Here is an 11,959-nt window from a genome sequence, read left to right as displayed (position 1 = left end):
TGTGTGATTTGAATGATTCATTGTTGAAACAGGACATTTTGTATGAGGCTCATAGCAATACTTATTCAATTTATCCAGCTAACACTAAAATGTATTGTGATATAAAACAATTGTATTGATGACCTAGAATAAAGCGAGAAATCTCTTAAGTTTGTAACAAAATGTTTAGTATGCTAGTAAGTAAAAGCTGAGCATCAGGTTCTATCAAGTTTATGAAAACCTATGATGATTCCAAAATGGAAATGGTAGTGATTCATGATGGATTTTGTATCAGGTTTACCTCTATCACCGAAAAAGAAAGACATAATCTGGGTAATATTCGAAGATTGACTAATTTTGCACATTTCATACCCGTTAGGACAAATTACGCATTTGAGAGATTAGCTGAGTTGTACATCTCTAAGATTATTAGATTACATGGTGTGCCACTACCCATTATTTCTGATCAAGATTTGAGATTTACTTCCAGGTTTTGGGTTAAATTGCATGAAGCCCTGGGTACAAAATTAAATTTTAGTACAATATTCCCTCATTAGACAGACAAGCAATCTGAATGGGTAACACAGATACTCAAAGACATGTTACGATGTTGTGTAATCGAGTTTGAAGGTAATTGGGAGAAATTTCTGTGTTTCAGCAAGAAAGGTAAGCTCAGTCCAAGGTTTATAGGGTCGTACAAGATTCTAGAAAGGGTTAGTCTAGTAGCATATCGATTAGTGTTGTCTTCGGAGCTTGATAAGATTCACAATGTTTTTTATGTATCGATAGTACGATGGTATAAATCAGATCCATCCCATGTGATATCTCCAGATGAAGTAAAACTGCAGCCAAATTTTTCGTATTCAGAAGAACTAATAAAGATTTTGGCTCAGGAAGTAAAAGAACTCCGAAATAAATGAGTACCGTTGGTGAAAGTGTTATGGCATCGTCGCAGTATGGAGGAAGCAACATGGGAATCAGAGAAAGCTATGGAATCATAGTACCCTAATCTATTCTCAGGTAAAAAATTTTAGGGCGAAATTTCCTAAGGAGGGAAAGTTGTAACAACCCGAAAGTCAATAGTGTCAAAAATGATGGTTTTGAAACCCCATTTTTGATGATTGGGTCCTTAAATATTTTTATTTAATATTTATGAGGTTACCATAGAACTTAATTAAAGTTTGATCCTTTAATTTTGTCAAGTGAATAGTTAATTAGAGTATAGTGACTAAATTGTAAAATTTTACAACTATAGATTTATAATTGGGTCAAAGAATTAAGGATCGAATTAGCAATTAACCAAGGCCTGAAATGGAAACTTAGCCATTTTAAAATGATATTCGACAGTTTGGTTTAGTAGTTGTTAATAATAATATTATAATTATAATTATATTAATATTATAAAATAAAAGTAATGAAATAAACATAAAAACATAGAAAGAAATAGAAATATTTCTCACTTTCTTATTCAAAAATGAAAACCCCATTGTCGAGGAGAATAAAATATGTTCTAGGGCGTCAAGCTTTAGTCTCTCAATTGGTGAGTTCAATTTAGTCTTTTTCTTGTAATTTTTATGTTTTTGAAGTACCGGGAGCTTGATTTAGTTAAACTTTGTGCCAATTTGTAAAATTGTTAAAGTCTCTTAAGTTTTCCATCTATGAATGCTTGACAAAATTGATGTTATTTGGCTAGATTTGATGCTTAGATATGAAAGGGACTGATTTGTAAAGTAAAAATAGCTAGTTTTGAATATAGGGACTAAAGTATGAATATTTTCAAATTGGTTTGAAATTTAGGTAATTATGGATAGTATAGGGCCATAGAAGGATGGAATTGAGATTGGTTTCAAAATCGAAGCTCAAATGTGAAAGTTATGACAATTTCGGTTTTAGGGACTAAATTGAATAAAATACAAAACTTTAGGAAATTTTTTAAAATAAAATTAAAATGTCATATGCATATAATTGGATTCTATAAGGTATTTTATATTGATAAATTGAGTTGAATTATCGTACAGATCAGGAATTAAACCAAACGGATGATAATCGTAGAAAAGGAAAAAATTACAGATTAGTCCTTTGACACCTTGTCTGTTGTTGTTTTTGCCAGGTAAGTTCATATGGAAATTACTATGTTATTTTGTGCCATGTTTGAATTATATTTAATGTCTATTAGTTAGATTAATTGTTATTTTGATTATTTTGGGATGTAATGGATTAAATAGTAAAATATGAAATATATGACAAATATTAATAGGTATAAGGAATCAAATGGATGTGAAATGTTGTATGATCGATTGATACATATACGATGATGTTATAAGGTTTGAAATAGTACGGTAACAATATTTGTATGAACTTAGTAAATGTTATTAGAGTCCAAAACGGAATCAAGTGTTTGATCAGGGATTTCAGATCGATGGCTTGAGATCCAAAATGTGTGGTGGATTCTCTAAAGCTTGTATGAGTAACATCGAATGTAACACCCCTCACCCATATTCATTTTCAGAATAGGGTTACGGAGCATTACCGAACTTATAACACAATTAAACATACATTTCTCATACATTTTTCCATTTTAAACTGTAGCACCCCAAACCCGGCCCAGACGTTATGACCGGATCCGACATGCCACATCGAAGCGTTCAAAACATTTTATATTGTTGATCCAGAAAAACTTACTTAGTGTTTTAAAAGATAATTTCATTATAGGTTAAAGTGAATGGAAGCTGTGCACCAGGTAGGAAACCGGAAAAGAGGTGGTGAGTCCATCGGGCTGCTTAAGTACCAAGCTCCCTTCGGATCCAATCCTAGACATGCATACCGCCATTGCCACACCTTAACGTCATGGATATTTCTAGGAAACCGATTTGATTAAGTCATTTTTAGGAAAAGTGATTAATTTTGGAAAATACTTTCATTGCGGAAGCTTTGCTTGTTGTCGTGTTATTTTGAAATCAATTGTTGTTTTTGAAAACGCGCCCTAAAGCTATCCAATTTCAACAGTTAAAATAAGTAATACCTATCTTAGTAATACATATTAAAACCATCAAAAATAATTAAGCGGCCTTATTACATTTAAAAACCCAAAACTTCAAACATAAATAAAAGGATGTCCAATTCACCAGAAGAAAATCAAACTTTCAGAACGGGTGGCCACTCTGAATTCCCTCACAGCTCCAAGCCCACTATGGTTGGGGATTTCTTACGTGGATGAAAATAAAGGGGGTGAGTTTGGGGAAACTCAGTGTGTAAATTAACCCAACCATAGCCTATATCAGCTCAAACCACAAAAACAGAATAAGTTGGCTTTAGCCCAGAACAGAAATTCAGAATAAAGCCCATAGGCCCATAACAGAACAGAACATATATTACATGTTTATGCAGAAACCCAACCCAGATTCATCCATAACACCCCCGTACCAACCTTACACCGTGTGGGGAGACAACTCGACCCACCCAACCGCTACACACCACAGAATTTGCAGCATGGCTGCCAGAATAGATAATGTGACAGAGTCACTAGATATAGATAATCGTGGCAGAGCCACCAGAACAGATATATGTGGCAAAGCCACCAGATCAGATAATCATGGCATAGCCACCAGAACAGATATATGTGGCAGAGCCACTAGATCAGATAATTGTGGCATAGCCACCACGACGCTTCCTCCATAATATAACCCATGTCCCTATGCAACAGATATATAATCATGGCATACATCATACAGAATCAGATAGTCATGCTTTTCAGTCAAAATTAACCCTAGGGGTATAACGGTAATTTTGCTCCTAGGCGTATAACAGTAATTTTCCATACATAGGGGTATTATAGTAATTTAGCTACTTTTAGGGTTTTCATGCATATCCTAACTATTTGCGTACTATCAGAACACTTACCGTGCATACTTACCGAATTGGGCCCGTTGGCCCATGAACCCGATCTTTGGCCCATTAAGCCCAAATTATCAAAATGTACGAAATCGCGTGTACTGCAGTTTATTACTTTAGATTACCAAATATACAAACCCAACTATCTTACGAGCATTCGCACACTCGCAAATTCCCAAAATATCGACTTTTCGGCATTTCGACTTTTCGGCTTTTGCCAATCTAGTTTATGAGAGGGTGTCAGTTACACACCTGTTTGCGATGATATGCTAACGAGATCCACACACGAACTGCCTACAATTGGATTACTAACACGTTAATCTAACTATTCAAATACGAACTACGTATTAACCCCTTACAATATTCAGCCAACCACACCTACAGATCAGAGTAAGCTTATAAGAAATCAATAAGCAACTCATTAACAAATTTTTGTCAGTGTTTACCACATAATCATAATTTCACTGCAAGCTGTCTTCCTGCGCAACAGTCACTAAATCATTTATAACTGGAGCTAAAAAACTCCAAATCAAGTTCCGTTAATTTTCCTTGAAAATAGACTCATATATATTCTATCCATAAAATTTTCAGAATTTTTTGTTTGGCCAATCAATACCAGATTTTTCTTAAAGTTTCTCATGTTTCACTGTTTGACTAATCTGACCACTCTTCATTATGAATCAAATTTCTCATTGTACAGAATTCAAAATATGTTCTCGTTTATTTCATTTGAAACTAGACTCATTAAGATTTAATTATATAATTTATTCAGCTTCTAACTCACCTCCCACAATTTATGGTGATTTTCCAAATTCACGTTACTGCTGCTGTCCCAAGCAGATTTATTACCAAATCACTCTTTCACACATAACTTGCATGCATGTTTTTTTTTTAAAACATGTATATCACCAATCAATCATCACATATCTATGATTTTACTTAAGTATAATCTCCATTTCATAATTTTAAAGCACAACATATTAGCCGATTTTTCCCCTTAGCATCTAAGCACATGCATGCTCATTTGTTTGGCTCAACTTCACATATCTTCCATTTTTCATCAAAAGAACATGAAACAACAACCATTTCCTTCATTTTAATTCATGACCAAATGCTCACAACACAACCAAAAACCAAAATATGCTTCAAGAGTTAAGGTAGAATCAAGAAGAACTCATGAAAATCAAGATAGTAGCAAACTACCATGAACTTACCTTCAATTTTCTTCCCAAAGTGACCGAACATTCAAGAGCTTTCTCCTCTCCTTTCTCTTCTCTAACTTTAGGCTATGATGAACAAAGATGGACAAAACTTTGTTCTTTTCACCCCTTTTTCTTTTAATAAAATTTCATATTTCATCCATTTAATTCTTTAATACAAAAGACATGAAATGCCCATCATGGAACATTTACCTAAACCATTATCATGGAACATTTACCTAACCTATTATCATGGAATATTTACCTAATCCATTATCACGGAACATTTACCTAACCCATTATCAATTTGTACCATGAATTATGGATATCAAGTGCTCATATTGTCTACAACAACATGATGGCTGGCCACTTCATGTAAAATGGGAGGTTTGTCATGCAAATCCTCCTATTTTGCACTCCTATTTATTTGGCCACTTCAATTTAGCCTATAGCATTTTCAAACATTTTCACATAGGTATTTCATAATTTCACCCCCTTTTTCTTATGGAACAAAAATTAACTAAAATTGCTGGGTTCTATCTTAAGCTTGGGCCTTCTAGAGGCCCACTAACATAATTAAACCTATGCCAACATTCACAGAATTCCTGAAAATTGGGGTGTTACATAAACATAAATCTTTCACATTCATTCATAATGTCCCTATTACGAGCTACGAGGCTCAAAACATACATTTGGGGTGGTTCGGGACTAAACCAATAACTTAGGAAATTTTAACGAAACCTAGAAAATTTTTCAAACTACAGGGGACACACGCCCGTGTGGCCCGACCGTGTGTCTCACACGACCAAAGACACGCCCGTGTCACACGCCGTGTGGAAATTCGAAATGGGATCACATGGTCGTGTCCAAGCCCGTGTCCTACCCCGTGTAACTCCCTGACTTGGGTCACACGGCCAACCACACACCCGTGTAACCAGCCTATGTGTCCTTTCGAACTGGCCTCACACGCCTGTGTGTCACACGCCCGTGTGCTAGGCCGTGTGGAGCATACTGACTTGATTTTTAATTCAACACTAGGGGACACATGGCCGTGTAACCTAACCATGTGTCGCACACGATTGAGACACACGCCCGTTTCTCTGCCCGTGTGGACAAAAATAGGCTATTTACCAAGCCATCGTGCCACCCAAATTTGCATACACCTATACCAACCCAATTGGCAAAAAAACATGGCATGCATAAACATTCAAATCAATCTCCACCATGCTTAATTCATGCCAAATCTAAACCATTATCCAAAAGTTACACAAGTATCATTATTTGTAATTCAATTTCATATCAAGTGCATATTCACAAAACATCCATATGGTAACTTTCAAACATATATTACTTGGCTATTACTACAAACATGCCATATCTCACAATTCAACCTTTCACCACAAGAATTTATATAACAAATACCAATCACATAACTAAGGCCATTAGTACATATATATACATCACCAAGCATGACAAAATGAGCCAATTCACATGGCTATAAACAAAACCAAACACATATCATTTACAAGCCAATTCAAATGGCTAAATGCATTACCAAAATATATACCAAAATGACCAAAGCTCCTATACATGCCATATATCGCAAAACATAGATTCAAAAATATCAAAGTGATAGCTTGATAGTATTATGAGATCTCCAAAGATTCTCGATTCCAAGCTAGATTTGATTTCACTATAAAACATGGAAAAGTAAACAATGTAAGCTATAAAGCTTAGTAAGCTCGTATGAAACTAACTTAACTTATCAAAGACATACAATTCAAACAATTGATCTTATGAATATACAACTCATATAAATACACAAACCTATCACATATTCAATCACAATGTTAGATGTGAACTTCACAAGCTTCTTCGATTCAAAACTTATACGGTTCATGTACATACATGTACCATCTCGTATCAACCTCATACTCATCCATATCTTTCATATACCCGTTGAACCATTCAAAATAATATCGGATACCCAGGAATCTTGCACCCTAAGGGCCACATACATATCTGAAGCTATCTCAATCTCATATCACATATAATGCTTACTCTCGAGCTATCAATGGGTCTGCTCACACATGCTGATAGTCATGACGAAGCTACATGGTGCTGCTCACACAAGCTGATGAGAATCCGCAACATATGCCGGATAACTCAGCCACCGGTAGGTCGTACAGACCAGCACCCAATCACATAACCCCTAATGACATGTCATTTGTATCCTAATCTATTCCTAAGGTTCAACTGGGATTCCATATTTTTCGAATCATTTTCGAATATGTCCACAAGTTCGTATTCACAAATTATGCAATATCAAAGCATTTAAAACACAAATATAACAATGCTTATTATATACGAACTTACCTCAATCGCTAAAACGATGGAAAGAGTCGATTAATCCAAAACCTTGTTCTTTCCCAGATATAAATTCGTATACTTTTCTTAATCTAAATGTAATTAAAATTAACTTATTTAATTATCACTCTATTCAATTTGGTCCAAAATACACATTAAGGCAACTTTACACTTTTGCCCCTATTCACATTTTTATAATTTAGTTCTTATCTCATAAAAATACAAATTCATGCAATTCAACCTAAACCCATGCTAGCCAAATTTCAATTAAGTCCCTAGAAGCCGAAATTTTTCATTTATTTCACAATTTAACCACAAAATTTCAGCATTTCTCAATTAAATCCCTAAATTACAATTTTACCAAAAATCCATTTTCAAATGTTGTTTATCTAACAACAAGCATGCATTTTCTTTCATCAAATATCAAAATACTCTTATATTCATCAATGAAAAACCCTAAACCTTTAATAGTTTTGCAAAATAGTCCCTGGGCTAGCTAGATTAAACTGCAACAATATCAAAAACATAGAAATCATTAAAAACAAGACAAAAACCATACCTAATTGAGCAAGGATAGCATGGCTGAATGCAGGAATGAAAAATGGCTTCTATTCTTGTTAAATTCGGCTAAGGAAGATGATTAACATAAAATATGGTTTTTGTTTTATTTATGTTAACTTTTAATTATTAAATACCAAAATTAACCTTTTAAATAAACAACAAAAATCAATTACAAGACATCCATAAATGTCCACTTAAGCAACCAATGGTCTAATTACCACATAAGGACATTTACTTTAAGATTCTATGGCTATTAGATACCTTTAACTAATAGAACTCTACTTTTACACTTTACGCGATTTAGTCTTTTTATCAAATTAAGCACTCAAACGATAAAATTTCTTAACGAAAATTTCACACAATCATATTATCATGCTATAAACATTAAAATAATAATAAAATAATTATTTTGACCTCAAATTTTTTGTCCCAAAACCAGTGTTCCGATTTGACTAAAAATGGGTTGTTACATCAAATCATTGTTTACATCATCTACAAACTACCTTCATTATAATAGTTTTCTTTATTGCACTTTTAAGTTTCATTAAGGAATAATTTTGTGATTTAGCATAGACTCTTAAATTACATCAATAAAAATTAAATTTAGTCCTTAGAGTATACTAATTTTTCTATTTGAATTTTTTTATTCAAACTAATACCTAAAGTACACTCACTTCTCAATTTGGTACCTAAACTATGCCTCCGTTATATTTTTTTAGTACATTTTTTTACAGACGTTAAAAGCTATCTTATAGCTAACCACAAAGCGCCATGCGACATCTTTATGTAAAAAAACAAGTATTTTCTTTTATTAAACATATATACACATTAAAAATATAAAAATACAAGTAAATATATAAAAAAATTAAGATATGTATATATAAAATCTAGAAAAAAAATTAAATTATCAATAAAATTTAAAAAAAATACGATAATTGAAAAGAAATTAGTTGTAATTAAAATTATTATTACAAAAAATGTGAAAAAAAATTGTAGGAATTATAAAAAATGTAAAAAATATTTTAAAATGTTTAAAATAATTTTTTTATAAAATTCTAAAATATATAATTAGAAAAATTCTAAAAACGTATTTAAATTTCTAAGGTTTTCTTTTTGCAATTACTTGAAATTCTAAAATACATTTTTTAAAATTTTTATAACATTTTTTTAATTTTTATACATTACTTTGACTTGTTAAAATTTATAATTATAGCCAATTTAGCCTTAGCTCGATTGGCATGGGCATTGTTGCCAATGCGGGAGGATGTGGGTTCAAGTGCGCTGAAACGCATTATCCTTTTATTTATAAGTTAAAGAGGGGATATGAGTAGTTCTAAGCATTGTATCAAAAAGAACAAATATGATCAGAACCTATAATAAGTTATTTAAAAAATTATAATTACATATTCTAAATTTTTATATATTTTTTATTATTTTTTATATTTTTAATAAATATAATTTATATTTTTTAAAAAGGACACATGGCATGTAGGCTTATTCATGGGTCGAGCTACCCATCCAAGCCCAAAGCCCCGCCTAAAATTTGAAAGGATTTGGGCATAAATATTAGGCCTAAAAAATGGATTTGAGTAAAAAAATTAGACCCGTTTAAAATATGGACCAAGCTCGAGCTTGAACATTCAAGGCTTTAGCCCGGCTCGTTTTTAAGTTTATTATACTTTATATTATATTATTTTTATATATTATGTGAATTCGAACACATTAAAAAAATAAACCTATACTAAATATATAACACTACTTTAATATAAACAATAAATTATGTTAAAATGACTATATAAAAAAGTTCAATAAATAAAAAATAAAATTATTAAATATTAAAATAACATAATACAAATATTTCTTTAAAAAAATAATAACCTAAAATGGATTTAGGCTAATCTTTTGCAAATATTTATAGATTTGGGTAAAAATTTTAAGCACATATTTCAAGTCAGGCCAAGCATGGCCAAACATAAAATGACTAAATTACCAAATAAAGCCCTTTTTTTAAAAAATATGGAACTAGGCTATTTTTTTTTGAAAAATTGCGGGAATGAGCCATTCTTAATAAAATGCTTCTAGCTGGAATCGTTTTTAGATAAAACTCAGAAAAAAGCTTCCAACTGGAAGCATTTTTCCCCTCTGACAAGTAAAGTGCTTCCAGCTCGACGTGCTAATGAAAATCAAGTCCAGCTCAGCGCGTTCCCCTCCCCCAACGGTCACTTCCAACAGCTATTTTAAATAGTCATTGCACCCCAACAGTAAAACAAAACTATAACCCCTCCCCCCCCCGACACCTACTAATTTCTCACATTTCTCTCTTAAACCTCTCAAATTTTCTCAATCCACTTTCAAAACTCTCTCAAATTCTCTCTTAATTTTTTTACTAAAATTCTATTTCTATCTAAATTCTATTGTTTATTAATATTTTCAAGAATTATTTTTTATTAAAAATTATTTTTTGTTCTATATAATTTAGCAATGGCCGGGTCTCTAATCCGTATTGATAACAAGCACATCTCCGTCAATCAATTACAAGTGGTAAGAATAAATTTTAATTGTGTAACACCTCATTTTCAGTAGTGTCAGAAATAGTGGTTCCGGGACCACGATTCCAATTAGTGAATTATTATTTTATTTTATTTAATATCTACAGGATTATATTAAGATCATATTAAAATTTAGTTAAGAAATTTTGAAGTTTAAATGGTTAATTAGGTGAAAAGGACTAAATCGTAAAAGGTGAAAAAGTTGAATTCTATTAGTTAAAGGGGTCAAATACCTATGAAATTTCAAACTAATGGACTAAGTAAATATACCATTTAAAGAATTAGTGGATATGCATGGACAAGGTTTTATTGAAATTATTGATTAATGATAAGGGTAAAATAGTAATTTAGTAATTAAAAAGAAAATTAAGTAAAGAAAAGATGAAATAATGTTATCATCTTCCCATTTTCTTTTTCTTTGGCCGAATCCACCATTGTTGAAGGGGAGAGAGCTTCGTTTTGAGTTCTTCATTGCATGGTATGATTTTGTGCCCCATTTTTAATGATTTTTATGGTTTTGAGTTCATTTTAGCTTAATCTAGCTAGCCCGGGGGTTATTTTGCAAAACCATTATAGGTTGAGGGATTTGCCATGGATTTTTTTGAATAGGTCTTGTAGTTATTTGATAGATTATTAATCTTGGTTGTGAAATAAACATGTTTTGTTAAGTGATTTTTTATGAAATTGCATTTAAGGATTTATCTGTGAAAATAGTAAAATTTCATGTTAAAATTCTGAAATGTTGGTTTAAGTGAGTTGGTATAAGTCCCCATGAAATTCGGCTAGCTAGTATGGAGGATTAAAATGGTTAAATTTGAAGTTAAGAGCTTAAAGACTAAATTGTGAAAAGTCAAAGTATTAGGGGTAATTTTATAATATTGCATAACTATTAACTAAGGATTAACTTGAATACTAGAAGTACTTAATTAAATGATTTATTTAGATCAAGATAAACTACAATCAAACTTAAATCGAGGAACAGCTAAAGCTTCGAATTAGTTCGACTCTACTATTACGACCCTTGTTATCGAGGTAAGTACGTATGAACTATAATCATTTTAATGTTAGCTAAATTGATTATTTGCTATTTTGTTTAAATATGAATGAATTTGAATATAAGTGTATCGATGCTATAATGAATTGACAGATAACGAGTCTCGTTTTAACCTTAAGAATTCTTAAGATACATGTAACAGCTCGGTTTTAGATAAATTAAAACAGTGGTTTTGGAACCACAAATCTGAGGTTAGAAAATTATTTTAATATTATTTTTTATGCTTATAACATGTGTATATGTATGTGTGAAAATTTCGTGAAATAATTTTAGCGTTTAAGTGTTTAATTTGACGAAAGGACTTAATCGCGTAAAATGAAAAAGTTGCATTCTATAAGTTAAAAGTGTCTATTTGCTAT

This window comes from Gossypium hirsutum, chromosome A08 (genome assembly GCF_007990345.1).
Source record: "Gossypium hirsutum isolate 1008001.06 chromosome A08, Gossypium_hirsutum_v2.1, whole genome shotgun sequence".
NCBI lineage: Eukaryota > Viridiplantae > Streptophyta > Magnoliopsida > Malvales > Malvaceae > Gossypium > Gossypium hirsutum.
This window is presented reverse-complemented; position numbering follows the sequence as displayed.